We start from the raw sequence: 18,202 nt of genomic DNA on the forward strand, positions 1-18,202 counted from the left end.
AATGTACCTTTGAGGTCATACCACTCGGGAAATGTATTGATCACTCTGGGCTCACCAATGTGCAAACCACCCTTAATGAAAACTATTCTTCCCTGTTCTCTTTTCTTAAAGGAGGTCTAAAGTGGGTAGGGCATCTGTGGCCACCTCAGGTTTGATTTCTTGCACTTCCCCAAGCACCACCTGAGTGATCCCAGAGTAAGCACTGAGCATCACTGAGCAGCCAAAGAATTATTTTCTTTGATTGTGCAGATAAGGTATTTTTGGAAGGGACATGGTTCTTCCATCTTGCAACTTTCTGTCTCCATTTCTCTTCATTGGACTTTGAGCATCAGTGAAACTAGAACATCAGTTATAATAGGGCCTTAGAAAGAATTTGGGTAAGTGTGGTTTCTTTCATTCAGCTGTAATAACTGCACAAAAATGATATTATCCAAAATGGCATTATGAATTCATGTTGCATGATAAATGAGTAGATTTTTTTAAAAAATAAAATATTGCTTTGCTTCACTTTGGTTTTGTTTGCTAAATTAGATTAAATGAGAAAAGGCATACTTAATCAAATATTAGTATTATTTGGATTTAATAATATTACTTTACTAAAAGTATGTTTGAAAATATTTGAAATAAATATTTGAAAAAAAAACATAGAAGAACTCCAAATCTTGAAATTTAAGGTTGTAAGTGTAAAATGTAAAGATTTTATTCCATGATTCATGAGTTCCATAGCAGGCAGAAATGAGTTCTGAAGAGCTGTACAGAAAAAAGACTTACAATGGGCAAAAAGAAGGAAAAAGTTATTGGAATTAGTTATTGCAACATTATTTTTCTTTGGAGAATGGCACAGGCAAATTACATAACTGGTAATATCAGGTGATTTAATTTCTGGAAAAGTCAAAACTATAATTAAATTTTGCTTTAGATTTGTGAGATGTTGTGTAAGCAACTATACTTTGGGCCCATTTTGCTTTTAATATAAGGAATCTATATTCCTTAGAGTGTAACTACTGATTATATCATAGTAAGGACACATAGATCAGGAAACAGGAGCTTGACCTGAACCTTCATTATGTGTGTGTGACCTGAGTAGGTCATTAGTTTCTTTGCGGTCTCAGTTTTCTTTCCTGCAAAATAAAGTCTCTGACCTAGACAAATGCTGAGTCTTCTGCTCTGAATTTTGATGCCTGTTTCTAAATAGAGTAGATTTGAAAATCCATGGCTGTAATTACAAAATCAGATGTCAAAACAGATCATGAAAGAGAAAAAACAAGGGAAGTGCTAATTTTACTTTATATCTTATATCTTATTTGAGATCTTCCTTTATAAATAACAAGAAACAAAATTGACTTAAAATTTCACTAGCATTTAGATTGTGTCCTCTTTTGAAAACAACCTTTCTGAACTTAGTTTTGGATTTCTTGTTAACTCAAATAAACACAGTATTATTTAGTACCAGAAATTTAAGTCAATAAAGTGAAAGGCAACATATTTGATATTTACATAAGAATTTAACTCCTGTTTTACACCTAGCATTTTCTATTGATCCTATTAAGAACTGCTTCTTACTTTTGTTTATATGATATTTAATTTGCTTTTCTCACACTATTAGAGAGAATCTAAATGTAAGAATAAAAATGAACAGTGGGTTATATTAAAAAATGCAAGAAGGAGAAAGATCTGGCACATTTCAGAGATAGGATAAAATGAATGGCTCAAGTAGACTTGTAGTTGCAACAATATCTAAATATAAAAGGGTTTCTATGACTACAAAGGTGACATTTTTGAATAAAAATGAATATGAAAGTCTTTTAAATGCTAATTGCAGTTCAAGGAAGTCTTCATTTCAGAATGCAGAGAGTGCCTCAACCTCTTTTTTTGTTTCTGGAGGTCTTCTGCTTTAAACAAAACTACTGCCTGTGACATTACAAGTACTTTGAATTCACTTGTGTAAAGTTGTTTTACACTGGACCCAACACTGCCACTTTGATTTTTTGTTTATCAGAGGCAGAGGTTCAGGACTTCTTTTCAATTAAGAGCATGATGACACCCCCAAAAGTTCTTTGAGATATTACCCATTGATTAGTATTGTTATGATTTGTCATTTCAGAACACATTTATAACACAAATTAAAAATGCATGCTACTTAGAGAAACTCAGATAAATTTGGGTTCTTCTCTCCAAGGACTCATGAAAGAAATGGATAACATTTACATAAATACTTTTTTGGCCGGAGAACTCTTTGTTTTCAGAATAATAATTAACAAGTCCAAGAGTTTTCAGATACTATCAGAGAAATTGGTACTGTATTATTTAAGAACAATTATTTAAGAACAATTATCTTGACCATAATGTAGACTTATCAAGGAAGAGCTTGTACCTCTAGAATGAATTTTACTTCTGGGTTTTACTTTTATCAGAATTGTGTTTACTGTATACTTTCTTATAAGATAAAAGCAAGCAAAACAAATGAAACAAAACAAACCCTAAGAAAGGAATGTATTATTTTTGCTTTATTCTATTAATAGGAGTTACCTGGGTAATACAATAATAGAATAGTCTTTTCAACAAGTGGTGTTGGCACAAGTGGTTGGCCACTTGCAAAAAAGCGAACTCAGACCCCCAGCTAACACCATGTACAAAGGTAAAATCCAAATGGATTAAAGACCTTGATATCAGACCTGAAACCCTAAGGTATATAGAACAACACATAGGTAAAACACTCCATGACATTGGGACTAAAGTCATCTTTAAGGAGGAAACAGCACTCTCCAAACAAGTGGAAGCAGAAATAAATAGATGGAAATATATTAACTGAGAAGCTTCTGCACCTCAAAGGAAATAGTGCCAAGGATACAAGAACCACCCCCTGAGTGGGAGAAACTACTCACCCAATACCCATCAGATAAGGGGCTAATATCCAAAATATACAAGGCACTTACAGAACTTTACAAGAAAAAAAGAAACACCTGATCCTATCAAAAAATGGGGAGAAGAAATGAGTAGGTACTTTGTCAAAGAAGAAATACAAATGGCCAAAAAGTACATGAAAAAATGCTCCACATCACTAATCATCAGGGAGATGCAAATCAAAACAACTATGAGGTACCATCTCACACCACAGAGATCGGCACACTCCACAAAGAATGAGAACAAGCAGTGCTGGCAAGAATGTGGACAGAAAGGAACTTTTATTCACTGCTGGTGGGAATGCTGTCTAGTCCAGCCTTTATGGAAAACAGTATGGAGATTCCTCAAAAAACTGGAAATTGAGTTCCCATACAAACCAGCTATACCACTCCTAGGGATATATCCTAGGAACACAACAATACAACACAAAAGTCCCTTCCTTAGACCTATATTCATTGCAGCACTATTTACCATAGCAAGACTTTGGAAACAACTAAGATGCCCTTCAACAGATGAACGTCTAAAGAAACTGTGGTACATATACACAATGGAATATTATGCAGCCCTCAGGAGAGATGAAGTCATGAAATTTTCCTATACATGTATGTACATTGAATCTATTATGATGAGTGAAATAAGTCAGAGGGAAGAGATAGATGCAGAATGGTCTCACTCATCTATGGGCTTTAAGAAAAATAAAAGACATTTTTGCAATAATTCTCAGAGACAAAAGAATGAAGGGCTGGAAGTTCCAGTTCACAAAATGAAACTCACCTCAAAGAGTGATGAGTGCAGCTAGAGAAATAACTACATTGAGAACTATCATAACAATGCAAATGAATGAGGGAAGTGGAAAGCCTGTCTCTAGTACAGGCAGGGGTGGGGTAGGGATGGGGAGGAGGGAGATTCAGGACATCGGTGACGGGAATGTTGCAGTGGTGAAGGGGGGTGTTCTTTACATGACTGAAACCCAACTACAATCATATTTTTAATCAAGGTTTTTAAATAAAGATTAAAAAAAGAATCTGGGTTATACTCAGTGGGCCTTAATGTAAGGTATATTCTCTAATGCTTCATTGATATTCCTGGTCCCTTGGTCTTTTTCTTTATATCTCCATATATTTTTAAATATTCATCAACAATATATATATTTTTAAAAAAATCACATCAATCCCAATTTATTTTTTAATCATACAGGATATTAAGTGTTCTAAGAGGAGCTCAGTTTTTTAAGTAAACCAAAACTTTAGCCATTTTGAAAAGCATATGTAGTTGGGAGTTGGGAGTTTGTTTAGCACACCAATCACAGTCGTAATTGATTTTCACAGTTTGGGAAGTTTTGATCTAATTACTATGTAACAGAGAACAAACTTCTTGTCTGAATCATTAGAAGCAGCAAGAAAATGTTCAGCTCTGAATGAGTAAGAAAGATATATAAAGGAAGATTTGAATGTAAGGTAGGTAGTTTTGAGTATGAGGTAAGATTCACTTAGCCATTTCAACCCAGTGTTGTTTCACCTTCTGCAATAAATATTCCTGGCCAGAAAAAACTTTGTAGGTGAGCAGATGATATTGAACCTCTAGTATCTCTTGCCCAGAAGCTGACCATAGAATACAAGTTTTGGAGAAGGAAACAGGTTATTTTCTACTAAAAATAGAGACAAGGCAGACAGTCAGATTTCAAATACAAACTACCCAAATCTATGCACTGGGTTTTTAGAACTAGAAATCAAGGAAATGTATATCTGGTATTTAATATCTAGTGGGCAGTTGAGATGGGTGTGGTAGCCTTATCAAGGTCAAGTTTTGTTTCACCAACCTTTGTGATATGTTGAGTTGTTGTTCTTTCATTTTCCTATTTTCCTTTACATGATTCAAGGACCACAATCTCTATAGTCATTAACTAAGGAAGGACACAGAGGGAAGGGAATCAGTCTCAGTTTCCAATATATCTGATTTATATTTTAACAGAGTTAGAATACTGTGAACCAGGAAAATAATGATGGATTTAAGCAACAGGATGAGAAACAAAATGAAGTGAGAGAAATCTTAGAGGCTTAGGGTGCTCTAACACAGCTATTTATTAAATATTGAGACCAGGTAACATCAGTGAGCATCCAATAAACAGCTGTTCATATGTGTTCATTGCATTTTATCTATGTTTATAAAGGCTAATTAAAAAAATCCCTCTAGAAAAGAACATGATGTCCAGATCACAAAGGTATAGTCATTTCTGATGGTCACAGATGAACGACAGTCCTCATAGCTGGTCAGTTTTAATCAGATTAGTAAAGTCTCCAGTTACTATAAAAAATTGAATAATTCATTATTTTTGTATGTGATGAGTCAGTTGTTGGAATAGTACTTTTAAAAACTTTGATAGTTAATATTAAGTACAACATTAATAAGAAATGTGGGGGATTCAAATAAATGATTGGCAAAAAATCTTGTTCATTGTATGGCTAGATGAATATGTAAATAACTATCATATTCTTGAACATTTCAAAGTATAAAATGATAATTGATAGAATTTCTAACAACTAAACTTTTGGGAATGAAAATACTTTTGTTTATACTCCCCCAAGCATAACAGTTATTAACTTGTTATGTAGCCTTTAGAATCTAAAGGGGTCTCAAAGTCAACTTACCTGGGGGCCGCAGGAGGCAAGTCGGAGTGATCCTTGAGTGCAAAGTCAGTAGTAGTAAGTCTTGAACATTGGGGGATGTGACCCAAACAACTAAAACAAAACAAAACAAAAAAAGATTCCTCTAGGGCAGGGCCACAAAATGTTGTACGGAGGGCTGTTTGCAGCCCGCCGGCCACAAGTTTGAGACCCCTGTTAGATGATATTTCAAATAGTATGTTTTTATTTACATCATTGAACAATGAATTTATTTGTATATGCTATGATAGAATTCTTATGTATTTGTTTGAATATATCAGATTTCTAATACTCTTATCTATTTGGGAAGAGATCACATGAGATGAACTGGGAGCCATTCCTAGTGCAATGCTTAGAGTCACTCTCAGCAGTGTTCTGGAGACCATGCAGTGGCAGGAATTTTACTCAGGACTCCCACATGCACAGAACATGCTCCATTTCTTTGACCTGTCTTTCTACTCTTGTAACTTACTTTTCTTTCTTTTCCTGTCTTCTTTAAGATCAATTAATTTTAATCACTCTATTTTTCTATTTCTATATTATTTCACAATTTTTCAGGAGTTAGCAAATTTTTGATATCAATCCTAGATTTATTGTAGTCTACTATAAATTATGCCTTACCACTCTTCTGATAACATTAAAATTATCAGTTATTAGCAGTTATCACTGTTAATGCTTTTATTTTCTCTTTTTTCATATCATTTTTGTTTTTGTTTTTATTTAGGGCCACATGTGGCAGTGTTGAGTGCTTACTTCTTTTTTCTGCACTTAGGGATCATTCCTGGTAATGTTTAAGGATCATATGAGTGCTGGATATTGAACCAGCCCCTGTTTGCATTACATACATAATGTATAATAAATATATAATGTATATATTATATAATATGAACTATGTAATATGTAATTATTAATTAATTATAATAATATAATTTATAAGATATACTGTGTAATTATATAGCATTAATTATAATAATAATAAAACAATATAATTGTATTATATATGTATAAATATTTATTTATATAAAACTCTAAAAGGACCTGGAGGGTTATTCAATATCTAAAAATGTATTCCCTGTTAGAGTGAGGGCATGACTTTTACTACCAGAGCTGACCACCTTATATGTCCCACATGGTCCTGGTAGCTTTGCTTTCTAGGATCTGCAGTGTGAGCAGCAGAGTGATTAATTTTGTACACAAAGTCAGATATGTGTGAATCCCACAACTAAAGTTTTAAACTCATGATAGTACCACAGTCAATTATGAAGGCTTCACAACTGAACATCGTGTGTAATCTCATTGTGACAACACAGCTATAGGAGGAAAATGAGCAAGAAATATGACATGTAATAAGACATGATTTGTATATTTAATGTTTCATCTTCAAATTTATCTGTTCCAATTTTTTTCCTAGTTTAATTTTTTGTGCTTCAATTTGAGGTTATTTTTATTCAAACAGAACCACTTTCACCAGTATTTCAGTTTTGAAATTGCTCCTGGCTCGGGGGACCATATGGAATGCCAGGGGATCGAACCGTGGTCCATTCTCAGTTAGAGCATGCATGGTAGACGCGCTTCCACTTGCACCACCACTCTGCCCCCCATTGTCTTTCATAAAACAATTATTTGTCTTCATTTTTCAAAGAATAATTTGACACTACATAGAATTTTGAATTTAAATATTACATTCTTTCATCATTTTCATAACATCATCTCATTATCTTCTGATATCCAGTTTAAAAATCAATCATAATGCTATTTGGTCTCCCTCTTTATTAAAGGCAATTTACTCTTTTTACTCACCTCCTGTCTGGGGGGGAAATTTTGAAAAACCTAGTCCTGATATCTATGTTTTCTTTTCCATATTCTCTTTTCCCTTATTCTGGGAATTGAATTATGTTACACTTTTTTAAAAAAACATATGACTCAGTATTTCACTCTTACATTTCAGCATTTTTTGCCAACTTCTTACCCCATGCATTCTCTTTATTGTAATCTCAAATGTGCTAAAATTTATCTTTTTAATTCTTCATTTCAGGCTTTTTTTCCCTCTAAGTAAAAGAATTTCCATTTGGTTTATTTTTTTATATTTTAATCCCATAATAAATTTTTAATTTTTTATAATGTTTTATTGATATTTTAAAATCCTCCATGGTGCATCGATAGACACACCACCTGTATTTTTTATGTATCTGTTGTCTGATATTTATCTTTGTTACATTCATACTGTAATATGCTTTAGAATTAAAATAGTTTTGTCTGAATGCCAACATTGTTCATTTTCATAATGCAATTGAAAATGATCTAGATATATTCTGAGACTGCTTCTAGGTGGTTCTATCATTGTAATATGATTAGAAAATGTATTGATATAAACTTAGATGCTATAAAATTACATATGTATATTTAAACCTAAGCCTTTCTAGATTGCAGCAGGCACTGTAAAGCATAGGCAATTGTAGTACAATATATTTTTGCAGTTAAACCTATCTAGAACATAAGAGGTTATAGTTAAAATATAGTATAAAAGAACTTCAAATAACATACGTACTTATTTAGAATACTTATGCATTCAGCTTGAAGAAGCAAGCAGAAGTTTCCATGGTAAGTCAATGAGTGAGAGTGAATGAATATGAAGGCAAGTATAATATAAAATAGTATACATTAACATCCCTGATAAAAGTTTGTATATTTAGGCTATAATAAATTAACAAAACTATTTTTCTTCAGTAACAAATTTATTTTGATTTACTCTAACTTTTAGGGACTCAATTTTTAAACTATTTTAATCAGATTAGCATTAAAACATAAATACATAATAGAGATATTAAAAATGTTTTCTGGGTTTGGGAATATAGTTCAAATGGCTTGAGCACATGATTTGTGTGCACTACATCCTTAGTGAAACCCTAGGCACTGAATGGTCCCAAGCATTGGAGCTGACTCTGGTGGTCCCCAGCACTACTAGTTAGGAATAAGGCTACACACACCAGGCCTGAGCACTGAATTGTCTAGATTCTAAGAGTCAGGCTGTGTATGTCAGGGACTGGTTCATAGGACCCATGGACACTTCTCCCAAAATGTTAAAATTCTTTACTGTCTTTAAATCCTTATTCTATATGGTATGTTTTCACTTATCTGTGATATGTAGATAAAACAAAGGAATGGAAGGTATCAAAGGTGAATGAAACCCCTAACCCTAGATTACATAGATAAGTGCCAGGAAGGAGAGAAATGGAGGAAGAAAAACAAGAAGAGATAGTGAATGTAACAGAGATAAGGGTCAGAGGCCTTAGACACAAAGATGATATACAGTTGAAGTATCTTTATATATCTAAGTCAATAAACCTAAAGCTACTATAAGCTTAGGTATAAAGTTGAAGTATCTGTATATATTTATCTAAACCTCTAAAATTAACACTACTATAAGCATGGGACCAAAACTACACTAATTAAACTTTAAAATGTGTTTATAAAGGAGATAATCCATGGGTTAGATGGAGGCTGGGGACATTGCTGGAGGTTGCAGACACTGGTGGTAAGAATGAAGTTAGTTGTATGCCTATAACTGGCAGTTTTATAAATCTTGATGCCTAAATTAAAAAACAACTTTTATTATCTAAAGATATTTTCTATTTTTTAATTTTTAACCTTAAGAAACTTTCAATTTATACAGGAAGTTCAGGGCCGGAGAGCTAGCGCAGCAGTTGGGTAGGTGGTTTGCTTTGCAGCCCACCTGGGATTGATGGTGGTTTGAATCCTGACATCCCATAGAGTCCCTCAGCCTACCAGGGGCGATTTCTGAGCAGCGATTTCTGAGCAAAAAGCCAGGAGTAACCACTGAGCACTGCTGGGTGTTACCCAAATCCTTCCCTCAAAGAAAAAAAATTTCAGATTCTTTAACAAAGTCAGCCTATTCATAAGAAAATTTAACTGTGTCAATCTTTTTGTTGTTGTTGTTGTTGTTGTTCTTTTGTTTCCACCCCTTAACTCACTAGAGGAAACCTCTAGTTATCTCCCATGACAGCAGTGATTCTTCTCATAATGTATCCTCAAACATAAACAAATCTCTTCAATTTTCTTCCAGGACCACTCTAAGCCCACACAAGGTTCTGAATGCTCTCATCGTTTGGATCAAAAAGGTCCCCCAAGCCAGGAGCAACTTCTGAGCGCATAGCCAGGAGTAACCCCTGAGCATCACCGGGTGTGGCCCAAAAACCAAAAAAAAAAAAAAAAAAAGGGATACTCGGAGGGGGAAATGCTCCACTTTGATATGGAGCTGAAAATTAGCAAGAAAATGAGGATGCTAGGGAAGAAATCTTGTAAGGAATGTTACTTTATAACTAGTTCTCCATTTTATTTACATAATAATTCCTAAGGGCATTTTTGGTTTGTTTTGATTTGTTAGGGGGTATGAGGTCATTTTGGAAGAGGAACTAGGTCACCTTTGGCTTAACATTCCTGTATTAACTGCCTAAGTATAGAGAATGCCGTTATTGTAGGCCTCAGGTTCTCACTGGGCCAGATGACAAAGAGTTTTAATTTGTAGCCTGCAGCACTGCACTCACAGAAAGACTTATCCTGTTTTTAAAAGCCTTAAAACTAGCACTGACTTGGTGGCCTTATAGATAAAAGTTCTTTATGACATCAATTTTCAGAATAGAGAGAATTTTTTTAAAAAGTTAACATAATTTATTGAAGTGACATAGTATTATGTTACCCCCACCCTTTTTTCTTGTTGCAGTAGCATAGCATTATAACATTTTTAGATGTTCATTGTAGAAAAGCACCATGTATATATGTATGATGCTAAACTCTTCAGTAAAAGTCTTATTTTGTCCTTTGCTATACATTTGTCCCCTTTATCCCAATTTATCTACACCTTTTCCCCCTTTCTGATAACCCTAACCACTATATAGAAGAAATATTCTTTTGAGCTTTACATAATTTATCTGTGCAATTTTTATACTCTACATATGTGTAAAAATTATATAGTTTTTGTTTTCACAGTTGATTCTATTTCATTAAACATGTGTCCTCTAGGTTTGTCTGTCTTTTTTTTTATTTTAAGCACCATGGTTACAAACTTGTTCATGGTTGAGTTTCAGTCATACCCTTTACCAGTGTACGTTGCTGTCACCAGAATTCCCAATATCCCTTCCCCATTGCCTACCTCTGGGCAAACATTTCACTTCTCTTCCCCACCCCTTAGAAAAGATTTTTAATCTGGGGGATTACTTTGGGGGAAAGGGTACACACCTAGTAGTGCTCAGGGTTTACTCTTGGCTCTGTGCTCAGAAATCAGTACTGGTGAGGCTCTGGGGAACATATGGGATTCTGGGATCAAATATGGATCAGACTTATGCAAGACAAGAACCCTACTATCACTTTGGTCTTAAAATAGAAAAGTTACATTCAATATTGAAGACATAGTTTAGCAAGTGATTACCTTCATAGTTAGCTTACCTAGAGTTTACCAAAAAAAAAAAAGTGCCTCCTTTTCAATAGCAGTGATCAGATTAACCACTTCTTTACACGTTATATAATAAATAATAATTCTTGAGCTGTTTAAAACGTTCACAACTAACAACAAATTTAAGTTCATTTTAGTATTTTCTTTCAGCCTTCACTTGCAACCTTTTTTGCTTTGGTGTAATTATTATGGTACTGAAAGAGACAAGCATCTGATTCTGGTCTTTAATCCAGATTCTTAGCAATTTCTTCTTACATGATATACATGTTTTCTGAGAATTCTTGTTACTCAACTTGCTTTCAATGAAGCAGTTCCTTTGACAGCTCTTCTGCTTTGTTCTTTTTCTTCAAGATCACAACTATGATAGAATGATTCATGTTGCAATAACCATCACCGATTATCTACTTTTGTGTCCCATAATCACTTTTACTTTTATTTCTAGGTCATTCACTTTAAAGTACCTCTGATTAACAACATCATTAGCTATGGACTTTGCATGTGGAGGGGCCCTGATGTACAAAACAAAACAAGATTGAATCAAAGACCAATAAAAATTTATGCTATCAAGAGATGTACAGAGATGGATGAGACATAAACTGATAGGTTATTGTGACAGCTATGACATCATTTGACAATAGGATTTAGAGAGCACTATCCTGTGACCTTTCAGAACATGACTATATTAGACAGTGTTCAAATGACTTTATCTTCTTCCAGAAAGTTCTATTTTTTCTCTAGGCAGAAAAAAATTGGTTCTGATCAGTTTCTTTTATTTAGGCACTTACCAATGCAATATTAAAACTCTGCCTTACTTGCTCCAAACCTGAAGTCCTTCAAGACTGCATCTGAGTCTGATGTATTCTCTAGGCCCCTCTTCCTTGAAGATCCAGAGCTCTAACCCTTGCCTTTGAGTTGAAAATTCTGTTTTATGTTTTTAAGGCTTTCTACTAGTTTCATAGTTTCTTGCATTGACTAGCTTCAGAATTCTGAAGTAATTAAATAAAAACCAAACACACCCGGCTTAGTTCTCTAATCCCCACCCCCTATACTGTCTTTACCCATAATATTGCTATTACTTTAGTTTCATGGAACCACTGAAATTGCTACAGATTTATCTTTTCTTTCTACTCCCTAGTAAACCTCTGAGTGTTCAAAGCCTAGATTCTCACTCAGCCTCTTGTCTAGTGGAAAACGAACAAATATCTTTAGAGAAATAATAGCTGCCTAAAATTCCTTCTCTCTGTTGTTCACTATGTTCACAAAAATTCTGTTCCCTCTAGTTCTGGTTACTGTAGTAGTCTTTTAATAGCTATTTATTTATAGCAAGTATTCATTTGTTTTGTAACTTTTATTTGGGCTGGAACATTGTGATGAGAATGCTGGTCTGTTTTAATCCATGTCATCATCTCATCAGTAGCTCATTGTTTAGAATTAGTCAAGTGGTTTTATCCCACACAGAAAAGCTGAGTCTATAAAACTTAGAATGACAATATGTACACCTAAAAAAAATCAGGGTTTTATTTCTAGGAATTAGGAGAAGTAATATGGCAAGCAACTAGCTTTCTGTTTGCTACAGATTTATCTTTTTTTTCTACACCCTAGTAAACTTCTGAGTGTTCAAAGCCTAGATTCTCACTCAGCCTCTTGTCTAGTGGAAAATGAACAAATATCTTTAGAGAAATAATAGCTGCCTAAAATCCCTTCTCTCTGTTGTTCACTATGTTCACAAAAATTCTGTTCCCTCTAGTTCTGGTTACTGTAGTAGTCTTTTAATAGCTATCTGTAGCAAACAGGTGGTGAATGTCAGCTATATTTCCCAGGTGTCATGAAAATTAGTCTTCCATATATTGGGTCTATAGGATGACATGCCATACCTGTTGCTTAGATGATTTCATAAAGCAAACATAACTTGATTAATACCAGATGTCAATACCATACACACCCTGTTTTGGACCCATGCTCAGGAAACCTTCTGAGGCAATAATTAGGATTTTTTTTAGATTCTAGGGAAATGTAGTATTCAGCAAATATAGATTTATCATGATATTGGTGTTATTGTTATATGTTTTATTTTGTATTGAGGCCACACAAGACTATGCTCAGAACTTACTCTTGCTTTATACTCAGGAAGTCCTAGTGGACTTCAGGAGACCGTATGGGGTCCGTAAGATCAAAATCAAGTTAACCATGTGGAAGGCAATCATGTTACTCACTGTACTATCTCTCCGGCTCCCTGAATCTACCAGTTTAGCAGTTTTATTCCTCAAGATTAATAATAAAAAAAAGAGATGTTATGACTGGCATAATGAACCAGTCATTGTGAGCTCACTTTGCTGGGAATAAAGTGACAAAAAAGAGTTTCTTGACCTACTGAAATATTCTTATTGATATGGCCCTTTTACTATAAAGTATTGGCCCATTTAAATGTCAAATATTTTCTTCTAAATTTAGAGCAGGTTTATCTGTGGAATAGTAAATGTATTTGTTGTTTAAAATTATATTTCAGATGGCATCTAAGTTTTTCATAAAAGGATAAAACAGGGTGATAAATACTTAAAAGATTATGTCTACAAAGTGATGACTTTCAAATATGTAATTAGAAAATAAAATTCTGAATTTTAAAATTAAAAAAAAATCTTTATTTAAGCACCATGATTATAGACATGTAGTTGGGTTTTAGTTATATAAAAAGAAAACAGGGCCCGGAGAGATAGCACAGCGGCGTTTGCCTTGCAAGCAGCCGATCCAGGACCAAAGGTGGTTGGTTAGAATACCGGTGTCCCATAAGGTCCCCCATGCCTGCCAGGAGCTATTTCTGAGCAGACAGCCAGGAGTAACCCCTGAGCACCACTGGGTGTGGCCCAAAAACCAAACCCCCCCCTAAAAAAGAAAACACCCTCCTTTACACAGTGCAACATTCCCACCACCGATGCCTTCCATCTCCTTCCTCCCCCACCCCTTGCCTTTGCCTGTATTTGAGACAGGCATTTTATTTCTCTCACTCACTACCATAGTCATGATAGTTGTTAGTGTAGTTATTTCTCTAACTGCACTCACCAATCTTTGTGGTAAATTTCATATTATGGGCTGGTCCTTTCAAGTCTCATCTCTATTGTCTCTGGGTATTGTTATACTATCTTTTATTTTTTCTTAAATCCCACAGATGAGTGAAACTATTCGTATCTATCTCTCTCCTTCTGACTTATTTCACTCAGCATAATAGTTCCCATGTCCATCTATGAATAGGAAAATTTCAGGACTTCATTTTTCCTGATATCTGCATAATATTTCATTTGTGTATAAAGATACGCCTCGCTTAACAGCCTATCTGTTTAGCGACCGTTCGCACATATAAGTGTGCAGAAGGCATTTTTTTGTTGTGTTTTGTGTTCCTAGACATCACTTTCCAAATAAGTGGAAGCAAAAATAAACAAATGGGACTATATTAAGCGAAGAAGCACCAAAGGAGCTAGTGACTAGGATACAAAGGCCACCCAAAGAATGGGAAAAAATATTCAACCAATATTCATCAGATAAGTGGCTAATATCTAAGATATAGAAGGTATTCACAGAACATAACAAAAAAAAAACAAACACATTTAACCCCATCAAAAAGTGGGGAGAAGAAATAAACAAACACTTCCTCAAAGAAGAAATTCTAATGACCAAAAGACACATGAAAAAAATGCTTCACATCACTAATCATTAGGGAGATGCAAAGCAAAACAATGAGGTACCATCTCACACCACAGAGAGACTGGCACACATCACAAAGAACAAGAACTATCATTGTTGGTGGGGATAGGGAGAGAAGGGAACTTCCATTCACTGTTGGTTGGAATGCCATCTAGTCCAGCCATTATGGAGATTCCTTAAAAAACTGGAAATTAAGCTTCCATATGATCCAGGACTCTGGAATTTAATGGGGAAAAAAACTCCATGAGAATTCTACAGAATTGCCCCTTAGGGTTGTTCATATTTTGGGAATTATAAAATACTTGTTCTTTTTTATTTTCCTTCAAAACAGAGTAAAAGATTTTGGTTACTGTGAGAGAATTTCTGTATTAAATTGATCACTGCAAAAAATGTACCCAAACCCAAAAAGGATTTTTAAATTCTGAAGAAAGAGTTCCCTTAATAACCATATCAATTTTATGGGAATAATCAGATAATTAAAGTATGGGGGATTATCTTTCAAATTCTGAAATGAAAAAGGCTTAATTATTTTAACTATGAATTTTTCCATTCTGTTATGGAAAATTAATTTCAGCCTCCACGGATCTATCTCTTATACTAAAGAAATACTAACTGGGATGGTCTTCTTGGGCTCTGGACCAATTGTGGAACTAAAAGCTTTAAAATTTATCAGTTTATTAAATCTTTAAAAATCCTTGTGAGTGTGCTCGCTTCGGTAGCACATATACTAAAATTGGAAAGATACAGAGAAGATTAGCATGGCCCCTGCACAAGGATGACACGCAATTTCGTGAAGTGTTCCATATTTTTAAAAAAAAAAAAAAATCCTTGTGAGTATTCAGGAGCTGGAGAGATGGCATGGAGGTAGGGTGTTTGCCTTGCATGCAGAAGGACGGTGGTTTGAATCCCGGCATCCCATATGGTCCCCTGAACCTGCTAGGAGTGATTTCTGAGCCTAGAGTAACCCTAAGTACTGCCGGGTGTGACCCAAAAACAAAACCATAAACAAAAATCCTTGTGAGTATTCAATTCTTCTTTTGTATACCTCTAGTTCCTTCAAGATGTTTCTAGACACTAAATTATTTCAATACCTAAAATTATTTCCTCTATAAAGTTGTGACCCACCCCCCCTAAGACCCCCCCACAAAAACAAACAAACAAACAAACAAAAAAGACAGTGGGGCTGGAGAGAGAGAGTTCAACAGATTGATGGTGCACATGGAAGGTCTCTCTTTAAGACCTGCTGGTCCCTCAAACACTGCTGCATGTGGCACTAAAGTCAAACAAGCACACAGATAAATTTAAAATAACAGTTAAAAATTAGATTATAGGGCCCGGAGAGATAGCACAACGGTATTTGCCTTGCAAGCAGCCGATCCAGGACCGGTTGGTTCGAATCCCGGTGTCCCATATGGTCCCCCTGTGCCTGCTAGGAGCTATTTCTGAGCAGACAGCCAGGAGTAACCCCTGAGCACCGCTGGGTGTGACCCAAAAACCAAAAAAAAAAATAGATTATAAAGTTGATGGGGAGTCTTTCTCTGTCAAAATAAAATATCCTTCACGTCCAATTTCCATTATACATTAAAATGAGCCTTACAAGCCATCAGAATCCTTTTCCAAGAATGTTAAGAGAAAAGGGGTTCTTTTCATTCACAAGAATTTGACCCTTAGTGCCTGAAGTCCCATTCTTGCTTGCTTCTTAATCTAGTAGGGGAAAAGTATTTAGAAGAAAACTTCTTTCATCTAATCTCCTCTTGGAATCTACTTGTTTCAGAAGAATCTGAACCAGCATATCAATCATTGGTTTTAATTAATCCTAATAAATATGAGCTATCTTAATATTTAAATAATAGTAATTAAGTACTGGAGGTTTGCAGGAAATAGCTGAAAATTAACCTCAAATGCTAAGCACAATATATAGTACATAGTACATATAATAATATGATAATTATAATTACTATTATTACCATTCCATGGTGAACATGTAATTTTCCACTAAGTAGGAAGTTAGAAAAGTTACCTTGTAAAAGCTTGGTTTCCCAAATATGATTGTAAAAGAAGTCACAGAATTCTAGGTTTATCATAATGCAAGTCTATTGTAGTTAGTTGCCTGTGTAGGTTGGGTGGTAGGTTGGGTTATAATGTCACTTGAATGTGTAGTTGTGTAGTTGGGTTTTGTGTCACTTGAATGAAGCCACTAAAAATCCATCTGATTTAACTAATGGTGATTTATTGAAGCTAAGAAAAAGAGGTGCCAGAACCTCTTGGTCAACCAGAAGGGTTTCCTTTATTACACTTTAATAAACAAATATGTGTTAATTTTAGACTTCTGCAGAAGTTACAGATATAATAACAAAGAATTTTTGAGAAACTTCAACCAGGATCTTCTGTCTGTCTGTCTGTCTGTCTGTCTGTCTGTCTGTCTGTCTGTCTGTCTGTCTATCTATCTATCTATCTATCTATCTATCTATCTATCTATCTATCATCTATCTAAGAGATACTCATTTAAGACAACATTGCAGGCATGATATTCTTTTACCCTTAAATAATTTGATGCATTTTCCTAAAAGTAAGAAAAACGCACAAAGGCAGAGGCCAGATTTCAATCAGGAAGTTAACATTGGCTCAATTCTTTCATCAAATAGAATTATCTAAAACAATTCTACCTAATTGTCCTGTTTACCAATGGTGTCTTTCATAGCAATAGAAATAACAGATTAGGTTTATTTTGCCTGAACTGTCATTGTACAGATGACAAGTGCCTACTAACTGCCAGACAAGAGCTAGCAAGACTCAGATGGGGTAATAAAATCCTTATATTTTAAGCAGCCTATATTTACTACAGGAAGTAAGCATACTAGTAAATAGGGTAAGAATTGAGACTCCTTGGCAGAGTTTGTAAAAATATAAAGAGGTGTTTAATCAATAAAAGTCTAAGTTCTAAACTCCAACATAAAAAGTAAAAATTGCAGGTTTACATTCTGCCTCAGAAGCATGAACCCAGAGAACCCTGGAACAGTGTAAAATGGTTCAGTTTCAATAGGATAGATATTTTTATTGTAGAGACCAGTTTTGTTAGAGTTTTTTTTCAAATTTTATTAACACAATATTATTTAAAAAATTATACATAATTGAGTTTTGGACATACTATGTTCCAGAACCCATCTCTTCACCAGTATCATCTTACCTCCATCAGGTTTGCCAAATTTTCCTTCCACCCCCCTCAGAATTCTTCCCAGACTCCAGTCCTCCTCATCCTTGACAGGCAAATTTTAACTTTGGTTGTTAAAATTTGGATATTATGTTTACAGTGTTATTGACTCTAAAGTTTGTATATTTAGCTATATTAATCTTTTATACCACTGATGTACTTGGATTCCTCTAATCCTGCTCTCTGTTGCTTTCTGTTTCCTTGACTGAAAAGTGTATGCAAGCACCAGAATTAACTATGCCTTGGTAAGAGGCACAT

At 34.7% G+C, this 18,202-nt stretch overlaps 1 non-coding gene across 1 annotated transcript; it reads left to right on the forward strand.

Moving 5' to 3' along the window:
- The first annotated feature begins 15,436 nt into the window (after positions 1-15,436).
- LOC125995912 (U6 spliceosomal RNA) lies at positions 15,437-15,543 on the forward strand. The gene has a single exon (XR_007491184.1). It is a non-coding gene; the product is annotated as a U6 spliceosomal RNA (small nuclear RNA).
- Positions 15,544-18,202: the final 2,659 nt, after the last annotated feature.

This window comes from Suncus etruscus, chromosome 1, assembly GCF_024139225.1.
Source record: "Suncus etruscus isolate mSunEtr1 chromosome 1, mSunEtr1.pri.cur, whole genome shotgun sequence".
NCBI lineage: Eukaryota > Metazoa > Chordata > Mammalia > Eulipotyphla > Soricidae > Suncus > Suncus etruscus.